This window comes from Teleopsis dalmanni, chromosome 1 (assembly GCF_002237135.1).
Source record: "Teleopsis dalmanni isolate 2A chromosome 1, ASM223713v2, whole genome shotgun sequence".
NCBI classification, from domain to species: domain Eukaryota; kingdom Metazoa; phylum Arthropoda; class Insecta; order Diptera; family Diopsidae; genus Teleopsis; species Teleopsis dalmanni.
Window position 1 is genome coordinate 172,574,571 of NC_051846.1, and position 13,995 is coordinate 172,588,565.

The window sequence follows — 13,995 nt, forward strand, 5'->3', positions numbered from 1 at the left end:
CTTGTACCCAGAAACCGCAAACATAGTACTTAGTCCGCTTAAAGTCTTAACTGTCAAATTTAATCAAGGTAAACTGCATTTGCCGCATTCGTTATGGCGGCAAAACTCAATCCTTACCAGCACTGCGAACAGGATGAGCGGTGCTATGAAGTTAGTTATTTGACGAATGCGTGCGGTGGAACAGAATTGAGGCGCTCTGAGGTCGAAAGAGTAAATCAATGACAAAAAAGCTAAAACAACTGATGACAGTTGTTTAATTGATAAGAAACTAATGAAAATTGATGATATCGGAATAAAAACAAAAATAAAACCCAAAAACGGGTAGGTCTAGTCGATTTAATAATGATTTCATATTTTATTAGCACAAATTTAAACAGATAATGGTAATGATTAAAGCTATCACAAAATTATTTGGTCAATAAAGTTTATTTTTTCTTTCACTAATTTCTAAACATTTCAATTTTTCATCTATTTTTGATCTAGTTTTTTTTTGTCAATTAAACTTATGACAGCTCAATTAAATTCTCTTTTGACAGAATAAAGCGCCATTATCCTTAATAGTCAACTGGAATCAGTCAGTCATTTTCTGTGCTGTTGAGTTTTAACAAACAAATGCCAAATGTTGACAACATGAAAATACCAATCTCAAAAGCCACAAATTGACAGGAGTAATCCGAAAAACGTTGCTGACTGTCTGCAGTGCTCTGTAGTTAAGAATTACGATGCCGGAGTACGGGTCAGTTTTACAAAAGCTCAAGCAAATCAGATAAGTACTTCAATCTTCTTGTCTACCGTTACTGGTTTGCTACTTTAATCGAATTTTCGCATTAAAATTGATGAAAAAAGTTGCCAGCACAATATTGCCAATGTCGTATTACAACAAGTGCTTATCGTTGTCGCAGTCGCTGTTAGTCAGTTGCTCATATTAAAATATTTTGGCACCCACTAACTTCTAAATCATCCAACAACTGCTACTTTACTATTGTTGTTGTTTTTGTTGTATTGGAACTGTGTAATGAACTAATCAACAAACTCACTTAGATTAGGTCAATTGGACTTTGTTGAACTTCTGCAAATGCTGTTGTTAGTGTTTGTGCTGACAGTAATGCTTACTTCCTTGGCTTGACCATTTTTGATAGCCAGTCAAGTTGATACTTCCTTTGGCAAAAGTTGCACATTTATTGCTACCGTTCTAGTAACAGTTTTTTGGTTTCCCTTTCCCTTCTTTGAAGGAAAGTAGTTCGACATACGCATTGTTGTGCGGAGAGGTTCTTTCAAATTCCTGAGGGACATATTGAGAAGTTAAGTGGTTTATGAACTTCCATAGTGAAGGTGTAAACCATTTGGTGGGCAGTTGCTATGTAATTGCCAACCAGTTGCAAAAGTCAATTGTGTAGTTGACGGAAAATTTTGCGATGAAGTTAAGGTACATTTTGCTTCTGGTACAGACATTTTGTTGCTGTTGTCATCAGCTTGGCATTTGAATTGTATAAAATTGAACGTTTTGTGAGTATTCCATTTTATTTGAGTGATGATGATTTCTACAATTCTATCCTGAGTTAATATATAACAAATCAAGGAACAGAGATACCGAATGTAGTAGTACTATTTTTGTTAATTTATTGTACTTAATAAAAACCAATTAAACGAATAATAGTTCCTCAAGCCCATCTAGTCAAAATAGTGATTTAATTTTTATTGATTTTCATTAAATAAAGGATCTAGATATGACAAACATAAAAGTATAGGTATTATATAGCAGGGTGAGTAGAGTAAGTGATAGATGTTTGTAAAAATCAAGTCATAGAATCGAACAGATGAGAACAAAACTAACTGCAATTGTTTTAAATTTATGAATATATTTCAATTTGCGGTTTCACTTATGATTAATCTCATTTAAATTAAGTATTTCAATATACTGTTTCGTCGTTCCATTAGGTGTGAAAGACATCATTATTCAAATCTTCTTCTTTTTTGGTATTATCCTATTCAATGACTTGTTGGGAATAGACGCTTCATAACTTGTAGGTTGTTTATTTGCAAAGTTTGAAAAATTTGATCATAGTCTACGTAAATATTAGTCTTTGCATAACCAAATATAAAAAGAAAAAGGGTCTTGCATATCGCTTGACCCTTGTGGACAAATCACATCACTAAAACAAAAAGAAAACATTTACGCGGAAGAAACAACATGTATTGATAAATTTCTGAAACCTCATTGTTTAAAATTATATTCGTAATTTTGCGATAAAAAAAATTGATGATTATAAGGTTTTACAATTTTAACGGTTTAGGTCACAATACTCGTTTTTTTATGAAAAATCGGAGCTTATACATCTCCTCATTAATTGTCACTCCATACGATGACGTTTTGTGAATGCAATAGCCTTTTGACAGTTACTTCTGAATTTTTATTGCTCCAGATGCCACATGCAACCAAAATGGTTGCTGACATATACATCAAGTAAACGGCTAAAATTTATTTCTGATGGTATTTCTGATTCAGTTATCTACAAAAATTTACTAGTTATATACAAATAGTAAGATAAGTAGACAGTTATTAACCGCTTTTATCATTTCTATGCTGGCCAACCAGTTTTATTAAAGCTCTTGGTCTCTTTAATTTCATTGATTTTATTGATTATTTATCTTTAAATAATTAAATTATTCAGTTGGAGAGCCTGATTGAATCTCCAACTCTAACAATCTCTTCAAATTCTTAAAGTAATTTAATTATTAAATTGGAGATTCTGATTGAAGAAGTTTAATTAGAGAAAAATTATTGGCCAGGACAGCTAAGGATGCGGGACCTAACCTTTGTGGTACTAGATTCAAACATTCAATTAAATGCCATAAGTTGAACTCACTACTACCAATTATCCTCAAAGCTGCATCGGGTGGTGCTTATTAGATTTTAGTCGCTTCTTACGATGCCTTATCTTGAAAATATTTCAACATTGCCTTATCTTGGAACACATTATAAGTATCATATACAATATGGTGATCGATAAGACATTTGTAGATTATTAATGACATAGATGTAAGAGGAAAAACGCACAGAAAGTAGCAGAATATGTTAAAACAAATGTTAACAGTTTTATAATTTAAATAATATCAGTGACGGTATAGGAAATTCCTCTTAAATTATTATATATTGAATGATTTAGATTCTTTGCGTTCTGTTAAAATGATGAATTTATAATATTATTTCAATATTACAATATTATAATATTTATAATATTATTTTGATCCATCCATTATTTAGGGATAATAGTGTCATAATTGGTAAGTTTTAGTATAGTTCCCAAATCACGCAGGTGATAAATTGTTTTGGAATAATAATTTTATAGGTGGTAAATTTTAATATAGGTTAATTTCATTTCTTATTCTTCTTATTTGGGACTACAGTCTGGTATGAACCTTGGCCTCCTTCACGATCTGTTACCATCTATCCCTTCTTCTGTTACCCACTTCCAGTTCAGTACTCCAATCGTTCTTGCATCACCATACACATTCTCATCTCATCTTTTTCTTGGCCTGATTGTGCTAATGCTTTCGTTTAGCTTCTTGAAGACATTGGATAGGTCTCTTACGCTCTTTGCAATGACTGCAATATCATCTGCCTACGCACAGATCTGGTACAACTTTGTTATAATATTGCCGAGATTTTCAAGTGAGTAGACCACTTTCATTTAATATTCAAAATGACATATTTATAATATGTATATCGACATATTTATGTTCATATTTATCAATATTAATAAATTATAATAAATTTATTAATATATATTAATTAAAATTTTAAAATATTTTATATATTATATTCGAATGTGTACTGTTTATTATTTTGACTAACTTTAATTTTTCCTTGTACTATTTATAAAACATTAACACCCAACAGGATATCATATATTAAAATATATAATTTTTTTTTCAAATTTATTTCCTTCCTTAATTTGAAGTTCAAATGATAATGACAGCCATAAATGCTTAACTATTTTAAAATAATTAATTATGAATTTATTGTACAAGCTTAAGCCCAAAGGATAACATGAATTTAAATAACTTAACATATATTTATTACACATTCATAAACGGAGCATATCATCAAAAACAATGGTAACAAAAATACTATTCCGAAAATGAGATGAGATCCTTTTCAAAATGGTTTTCCATTTGGCAGCATCAGCAGCGCATGTTGGAACTATTGTTTTTATGAAGTGTCGCATAATATGGACCCACATAAACACTTCAAGTGGCAACATAACGTAAATGACATTTGCTTCTTCCACCAAAAAAAAAAACAAAAAAAAAATAATAATAAAAAGGACAAAGTAAAAATAATAGAAAATGATTTCAATGCTTTTTCGAGTTTTATATACTAATGACCAACATTTATTTGAGCGAGTGTATAAAATACAGTAAATCGTTGAAAAGTTGTTTGAGAAATAGTTTCAAAATCCTTTCCGAACCCAACCCTACTTCCACTTCATATTTTGAATATTTTAAGTTACATTCTGTCATTTTGAAAATTGTCTGCATACCAAAACTGCTGAATGCCTTGCATCTGCTTTTGCCTCTTCTCTGTATGTGTGTGTGTGTGTGTGTTTGTGTGAATATCTGTGAATATCCTTGTTCACCTATGTGTGCGTTCAGTTTAAGTGATGAATTTATAATTTTATTCCAAAGTATTTTGTGCTTTTTGCACATTTTGATCCTTTGGTCTTTTGATAATCACACTTACGTAAATTCAATGCAAGAAAATTAGTGAAAATATTTGCAAATTCATTTTAATTCATTAAAATCTCAACTAAATTAAAACTCATCAACATTTCACTGTGAATGCAGTACAATGAGTTGAACACCTTATTCTTTGCTGATTTAAGGAAATTATTTTCAGCATCCTTATTCCTTTTATATGCACGTCATTACAGCACAATAATGTGAATTAATTGAATTGCAGTAATGCATTCGTTAATTTGATATAGTAAAATATTTTCATTCAATACGAATATCCATTGGATATTAGAATTTAATGAAGTGCAATCAATATTTAATGACTTATATTACATTTATAAATACCATTTTTTGTTTGCAATTCTGTTGTATATTTATTTGAATTTATTTACAATTAATTGATTATTTTAATTATTTAAATATTACTAGGAAATGATTAGGAATTAGATTTCTTCCTTAAGGCTTTTACATATAAAATAATGAATTCAATTAAAATATAAAATTAATTTTCATTAAATTAATAATACATCATGTAAGTAAAATTATTAAGAAGCTTAAAATTGGATCAAATATTTAAAGCAGTTATATAATACTCTAAAACTACATCTCAACAGTGTTAAATATAACAATGAATTCTGATATTTGGAAAAATATTTTTAATTTTTTTATATACACATATTAACATTTCTTTAATAACGTAGTAAGGTCTTAAATACATTCTTAAAGGCAGGATTACAATCCATTTAAATATTAATAAAACAATTTTTGCCTATGGAGCTTTTCAGCTTTATAAAGAAATACAATGCAGTACATACATTAATTAAAATAAAAAAATTAGACCAAATTCCTTCAATATTGTACATCAATTATACAGTAAATCTGTTTTAATTATATTTCTAATCTGTTATTGATTAGAAACAAAAAAATTTTAAGACCCAATTAATTCAATATTGTACATCCATTCTTATGAAAATAATTCAATTCTAATTGAGAAGTTGTTAAGTTGTTTTGTTTACATTGGTAGACTTTATTAACAATATAACTATTACTATAGGTTGTCGTCAAGGATTTGGCATGTTTTCTTTTCTATACCTTGTAATCAAAAAATAACTTATTCGTTCTTTTTTTATTTGAATTCCAGCGCTTATCCAATAGGTAATTTTTTTTTATTTTCACGCTGGCAACATTATTATACACATTCTGTCAAATTTAAAGTCAGATTTCCACTCCGTTGGAAAGAGATGATTTCCATTCATTGAACGCATCATAACTACAACCAAACAACAATCGACCGAATGGTGCTTCGAAGGTGAGCCGAAACCGAAAAGAGAACGTCAAAATCGGTCCAAAATCAAGATTATGCTGACTGTTTTCTTCGATATTCGTTGTGTGGTACACTATGAATTCCTTTCGGACGGTCAAACGGTCAATAAGGAGTATTAATTGGCCGTTATGCGTCGTTAGCGTGAGGCTATTTGCCAAAAGAGGCCAGATTTATGGAAGGAAAACTCATGGATTTTACACCACGACAACGCACCGGCTCACACAGCGTTCGTTGGTCAATTCTTTGCATATAGTTGAGGCAACAGAATTGTTGTTCTACAGTTTTCAATGTTTATATCGTCGTCATTTGTATGCTATGGTTTATAGTCATCGCAGTTTTGAAACTGGATGGGATCTTCCCACATATATTTTATATAGCTTTTCAAATGCTAACACTAGCAATTTTTATAGCTTCTATAATCATTTTATCATCTCTTAATGCGCTCTCCCCTTTTTATATTATTAATACAATATGTAAGATAATTTATCAAAACTAAGTATTAGTTCTTCTAACCTCACATTTATTGGACTGTATTTATACAGCGATGTTTAGTTTTTCTTGTTATTGTATTATATTGGGTATATAAAGATTTTAGAAATTATGTGATGATTTTTTACGTATATTCAGTTGATATTACTTGACTACGTATATTTATCTTTTCATCTGAATATCTAATTTCTTCCATCTGTTAAATTTATTCTCATATGAAATCTTAACTGTATATTCTGCATTATCTGTGAATCCAAACTTTTAAATATTAATCGAAACTAAATTGCTACTGTATTCAACTACTTGAAAAATTCAATTTATTTGCTTTAAAATTTCATAAATTAAAACTCATTAAATATTTTTAAATATATTAATTTTAAAATTTAAAAATTTATGCATATCACTACAGTCAGAAGCTGTTGCATCGATGCCATTATTCTCTATGCCTGGTACTTGGTGCGACCTTTTAACGTCACTCTCGCTGATTTTTTCCCTTCGTTCTTTGGGGTATTGTTTGTGCTGCCCTCAGATACTCTGTGATGTGAGTAAAAAGTTTAATTTGTCAATTGCAGATGTTGTATTTTTAAATTTATATTCATAACTTACGCTTGTAGAAATCGTCGCATTTTTATTTTTATTATAAGTTTTTTTTCAGTATTAACGTTACTTTTTAGACTCTCCATAGGAAAAATTAATTTAAATATAATATAAATATTAAATTGATGAGGTTTTTAACACTGTGATGAATTGTCTACGTATCCTAGACTTTTTTTAAGTCTCAATAATTAATTGTTTTTAAAATACTATGGGATTTATTGTAAATAATTTAATGAAGTGAAATTTTATTCTACTAATAGGATTAACATAAAAATTACTAGTAGTTCATTTTTAAAACTTAAAATTATTTAAAACTGTTTTCCTTAAAAAAAAAGTTTCATCTATCCTTTTTTAGTTATTTTAAAACCTTATTAAGTATTATTTAAAAAAAATGCATTCAAAAGGTGCAGTAAGTGAAAAATAATTAAGTGAATAAATTAAAAAAAAGTTTATTATAACACAATGTATACCTAAAATAACTCTTTCACGAAGACTAGAAGAATAGTATTTTATATTTAAAAAAATTTTAAAAAATTGTATTAAGAACAGGCGCCATAAACTTAAGAGAATTGTTGCTGTAAGATCACCAGATAATATCCTGACTATACCGTCCGATTTTTTGGGATGAATTCCCTATAAATAGTTCATTTTAACTCGAAATAAAGTTTCGATTGGGTTTTCTAATAAATTTCGTACTAAACTTTAAGGTTTTAGTTTCGAAAAATGTAGAAAAAGTCTATTGAAATGCTTTAAGCTTTTTATAATATAAGACAGTTTTTTGATAATATAAAAAGCATTTGTACGAGTATCAATTTTTTTTCATAGATTGTTTAGCAAAATTATAACAGCAGTTGAGTGGGCTTTAAAAAACTGCATTGCCTACTTCAAAGTAAATTACTTTATTCTGTTTTTTTTTTATTATTTGTAGCACATAATATAGTAGAAACTGCACACAAATGAAATACACACACTCTGCCAAATGCATTAACATGTGCATAATGCATCATTAATATCCTCGTAGTCAGCATGTGCGTTTGCAGTAACGATGACTGAACTGCTGCCAACTCCAGCAATTAATCATTTTTCTATCATTCTCAGATTTTTCTCAATACTAGTATATACATATATGTATACAAGTATATTGAAAAATTATATTCACGTAAAAGAAATATATAGAATATTTTTGGGTTAAATTTTTAAACTTCACAAAAAATAGGAGTATTTTATTTAGTATAAATTTAGTATATATTTAGTGTACAAAAAAAAAATTACTCCATTTCTTTAAATTACTTAAAATAGAAAATATGACAAGAAGCAAATTTAAATGATACAAGTGTTTTCTTCATCCCATATAGCTCATATGTCCATAATTTCAATGTTACTCACAAATTCTACTGACTTCAAGAATGTATATCAATTTATTTACAACTATACCTATACTAAACAGGTAGTGGAGTTTTCCCGGAGGGACTGAATAAATCTGTTTATTAGGCATTTTGATCACTTCAGGTAGAAGTATTCCCTATTAGGATAGCTATATCTTATTTTGAAGTGGATAATATATTTAATCGGAATACATATATATATGTATATACCATCAGACAGTCAAGCTGCTATTAAATCATTGTGTTAAAAATGGTACAAGATGGTGAATGGAGTATTTGATTGATACAAAGAGGTATAAAGATTTTTATACCTGTTATCTTTAGTTGTATATATTTAAGTGGACTGTATTTTTATTACATTAAAGATAAAAAGGGTTCATTTTCAAAAATATAAATTCATGCATTCTCTTGCTATAATTAATTTTCTCAGAAAATCCCGGCATTTAGGATAGTTGTCTCAATTATTGTAAGTTTTACAATATTTCAGAATGTTTTAAAAAATATAAATTCATGCATTTTCTTGCTATAATTAATTTTCTCGGAAAATCCCGGTACTTAGGATATTTGTCTTAATTATTGTCTGTTTTACAATGTTTAAAAATGTTTTACTATCCTAATAATGATATAGGTGCTTTATTTTTCGTAAAATGTAAAACTATTTTTACTAGATCAACAATTTTTGTTTGATAATTATTCTTAGTTATTTTAGATAAAAAATATTTTATGATTTGTGTTTTTATTTATTTCACAGTTCTGAGGATTAAATGATATAAGACAAGGGTAAAAAAATATGTTCATTATTAAACACCCTGAGTTCAGTCCAATTTACATTAAGGACAATACATAACTACAATTAATAACTCAGTCAATAAGCGTTAATAATATATAAAATGTATTATCGTCATGTTATTAGTTCTGAGTGCAATATGGACAACAGAACTAATAACGGCGAATTAATATACATATGTATATTACATATTATTAATAGGTTCATATTAACGTTTATTAATTGTAGCGTTCTTATCCTGATGGTGACTATCAGGGAGAATATTTTTTTTATATATATGGAATATATATTATAAAAAAAAAAACTAAACGTTTAATTTAAAAAAGTTGATAAAGTAAAGATAATTTTAAAAAATTTTAAATTTTATTTTGATTTTATTATATCTATAATATGAAAAAAAGCAAAAAAGGCGATTGCACTGTCCCTGCAGTATTTTGTATTTTTTTTTTCAGCCGTTTAGGTTGAATGTATGTGTTTATTCATATATGAACAGGCGCTTATAGATCATTACGTTGGATCGAAATGAAGATTTTTTTGTTTTGACTTTTATATTTAGTGTTTTTTATGATACATTTAATCATATTTTTTTTGTAAATTGTAAATTATTTACTTAAATTTAGCACAATTAATGGGATGTGTTCAACCATTTCAACTGAGAGATTTCAAACCGCCTGAAAGTGCTTGCAATTTAAATCATATATATAACACCGTTTTTCCAAAAACGCACATGAGAATTATAATTATAATATGAAGTATGTTAGACTATATCAAAACATAACACAAAGCAGTAGGTAGAATGTATTCTAGTCACAGAAATTCTTATAAATATTTTACTAATTCATTAATTTACTTACAACTATATACTAAACAGGTAGTGGAGTTTTCCCGGAGGGACTGAATAAATCTGTCTGTTCTTTAATATTTTTGTTTTGATATTAAAGATAATTTTAAATTTTATTTTGATTTTATTATATCTATAATATGAAAAAAAAGCAAAAAAGGCGATTGCACTGTCCCTGCAGTATTTTGTATTTTTTTTTTCAGCCGTTTAGGTTGAAAGTATGTGTTTATTCATATATGAACAGACGCTTATAGATCATTACGTTGGATCGAAATGAAGATTTTTTTGTTTTGACTTTTATATTTTGTGTTTTTTATGATACATTTAATCATATTTTTTTGTAAATTGTAAATTATTTACTTAAATTTAGCACAATTAATGGGATGTGTTCAACCATTTCAACTGAGAGATTTCAAACCGCCTGAAAGTGCTTGCAATTTAAATCATATATATAACACCGTTTTTCCAAAAACGCACATGAGAATTATAATTATAATATGAAGTATGTTAGACTATATCAAAACATAACACAAAGCAGTAGGTAGAATGTATTCTAGTCACAGAAATTCTTATAAATATTTTACTAATTCATTAATTTACTTACAACTATATACTAAACAGGTAGTGGAGTTTTCCCGGAGGGACTGAATAAATCTGTCTGTTCTTTAATATTTTTGTTTTGATATTAAAGATAATTTTAAATTTTATTTTGATTTTATTATATCTATAATATGAAAAAAAAGCAAAAAAGGCGATTGCACTGTCCCTGCAGTATTTTGTATTTTTTTTTTCAGCCGTTTAGGTTGAAAGTATGTGTTTATTCATATATGAACAGACGCTTATAGATCATTACGTTGGATCGAAATGAAGATTTTTTTGTTTTGACTTTTATATTTTGTGTTTTTTATGATACATTTAATCATATTTTTTTGTAAATTGTAAATTATTTACTTAAATTTAGCACAATTAATGGGATGTGTTCAACCATTTCAACTGAGAGATTTCAAACCGCCTGAAAGTGCTTGCAATTTAAATCATATATATAACACCGTTTTTCCAAAAACGCACATGAGAATTATAATTATAATATGAAGTATGTTAGACTATATCAAAACCTAACACAAAGCAGTAGGTAGAAAAGAAACGCGGATATTTTTCTACAGCAAAGAAATAACAAGTTGAGCAACGTAAAGAAATATAAAAACTAAAATTTACAAACAGACTGCACGTAATTTGTGGGCATTCACTGCGAGTATGACTGCAGTGGAAACAGAGGGTAGATTCATTGCTGTAGCGCTCAAAAAGCGAACAAACACACAAACTCGTATTGAATGTACTCAGTCACGAATGCTATTGAATCAGAAGCTAGCAAAACCAAAATTAGTTTTTATATTATTTTTTTAATGCACACTACCGTCTGTCAGCTGAGAAGTATATACTGAGTTTAGAGCAATGCATTACTCGTAGTAAACCAAATGTAGGTTTTTGATTATTAGTATAAAATATATTAAAATATAAATAATTCAGTTAATTTTATTATAATAAAATAAAAATAATAAAATAAAAATAATTAAATAAAAAATAATAAAAAAATAATAAAAAATTCATAGTAATAATATAATAATGAATAATTTTTTTTATTCTTTTTAATATTTTATGTTTTTTTATAAAATTTTATTAAATAGGAGAATCAAAGTTCTAGTATTAAATTTTTTTTTTGTAAACCGTAGCTTAGTTTTATCTTGATGAGATCATGTATAATGTCATTCTTTAGGGGCAAAATTATATTATAATATATATTATTGGCTTTACTTTTAATATATTTATAGGAAAAAAATGCGCAACTGCTGATTGCAAAATCTAATCGCCTAATAGATTTTTTACTTTCACAATTTCAACCGTTATATTCAGAAGTAGTTTTCTGTAAGATCACATGGCATTTAATTTAATTTAAGCAAAAAAAAAACTGGTAAAAAATCGCATAAACTAACACCATTCACTATAACAGTATTACTATTGTTATTTAAAATAATCATACCAGAACTTTGCTGTTTTAAAAGTTCAGTAATATAAATACTGTAAGGGGTCTAGGTTTCTGTTGTTCTTATTAGTGTATCAATTTATGTGGCAGTGTCTTATTGCTACTTTTTTTATTTATTATTTGTAAATACAATCTGTAAAAAACATTTAGTAATACTTATGGATATAAGATAGAATAAAATTATATGTAGACATGTGCGTGACACTCAGTAGTAAACACCGCTAAAGATTAAATTACAACTAATAATAAATAAGAAATTATTTTTAATGAATATTTTGTTGTGATCAATAATCAACATGAATTTATTGTTGTTTGATCATGTAGTCAACAAAAATTTAGTTGAGTAAATGATACTTAGGCAAAGCTTGAGTTCCAAGCATTAAAATATATTCTTAAATAAGTATATAATAACTTTCCAATTATTTATACATCTTAGCTCTCCAATAATATTCTAAAAATACTTTTCAGAGCCAATTTAATTTTACTAATACTGTAGTGCTAAATAGTCCATTCTCGTCATTTATTGTCTGTTGTAAAAATAATAGATTACAATATTGATGGACAACATAGATCTGCAGTAGGAGTTATCACACATCCGATATGTTACTGCTATCTTGAGAATATGAAAAACTCAGAACATTTTCTCTGTTATTGTTTAGCATTTGCAATAACGAGGCTAAGACGGTATGATGTGCTGACCATGAATAAAGTCCAGGTTTCTTTCTTAAATTGATCTTTTTAGGTTCATTCAGGATACTAAAAAAGTCGAGTTAAAGTAATTAAAGTTAGGTATTTGGTATTCGAAAGGTATAGGACAACGTGGAAAACCAGTTCTTAATGACTCTGGTAAATCGTTAAACAAACTTTGAGTAAAGGCATGCAAAAAGTAGAACTGGTAGCTTTTTGTATAAAATACTGAAATGCTAAAATTAGCAAATTCTGAAAAACTATTAAATTTTATTGGCAGTAATTAAATATAGGATACATTAAAATTTCCTTTTATACATACCTTTAAATATTTACATCTTCTTCTTAGTTTGTTAATCAAACTGTCTTGCCATTGAAGGTTGTAACCTCAATAGTGTTTAATAAAAAAAGTATTTGCTCAAAAAGTATCCGGATTTTGTTGTTTGTGTACTACTCCTTAAGTAATAGACGTTTTTCAAAAAATTTTTTTTGTTATGTTGGTACACTCTTTGTTGACATATGGTACAAATTTGAGCGCCATCTGTCAATTAGTTTGTTTATAGCAGCTGTTAATGTGAGACTACCTCAAGTGCATTTAGCGATTTTTACTATGGAAAATTCTTGTTGTACGCGATTTTTCGACCAAACATGGCACCACTGTCATCGCTCAGTCATCATATTCGCCAGATCTGGATCCGTGCGAGTTTTTCCTGTTCCCGAAACTCAAATTGCCCCTTCGTGGTAACCATTTTGAGTCGATTGAATCGGTAAAAGAGAATTCGCTGAAGGAACTAAAAGCCATGCCTTCACGGGCCTACGAAAAGTTTATGGAAGATTGAGTTAAGCGTTGGCATATGTATATCGCTTCAGAAGGAGCATATTTTGAAGGAAATAAAATAAATTTGGAATAAAATTTAAATTTGTGTGTTTCATTTACGAAATCCGAGTACTTTTTGAGCAGAAGGTATATAAATGTGAAGAATCAACATTTTTTTTGGAAATATTGCTACATTTATAATATATATACCTCTGAAAATATTAGCTAATTAAATACTCAATTTTGAAAAACTTTTAACAGTTTTGAAAAATATATATGTATAAAGTTCA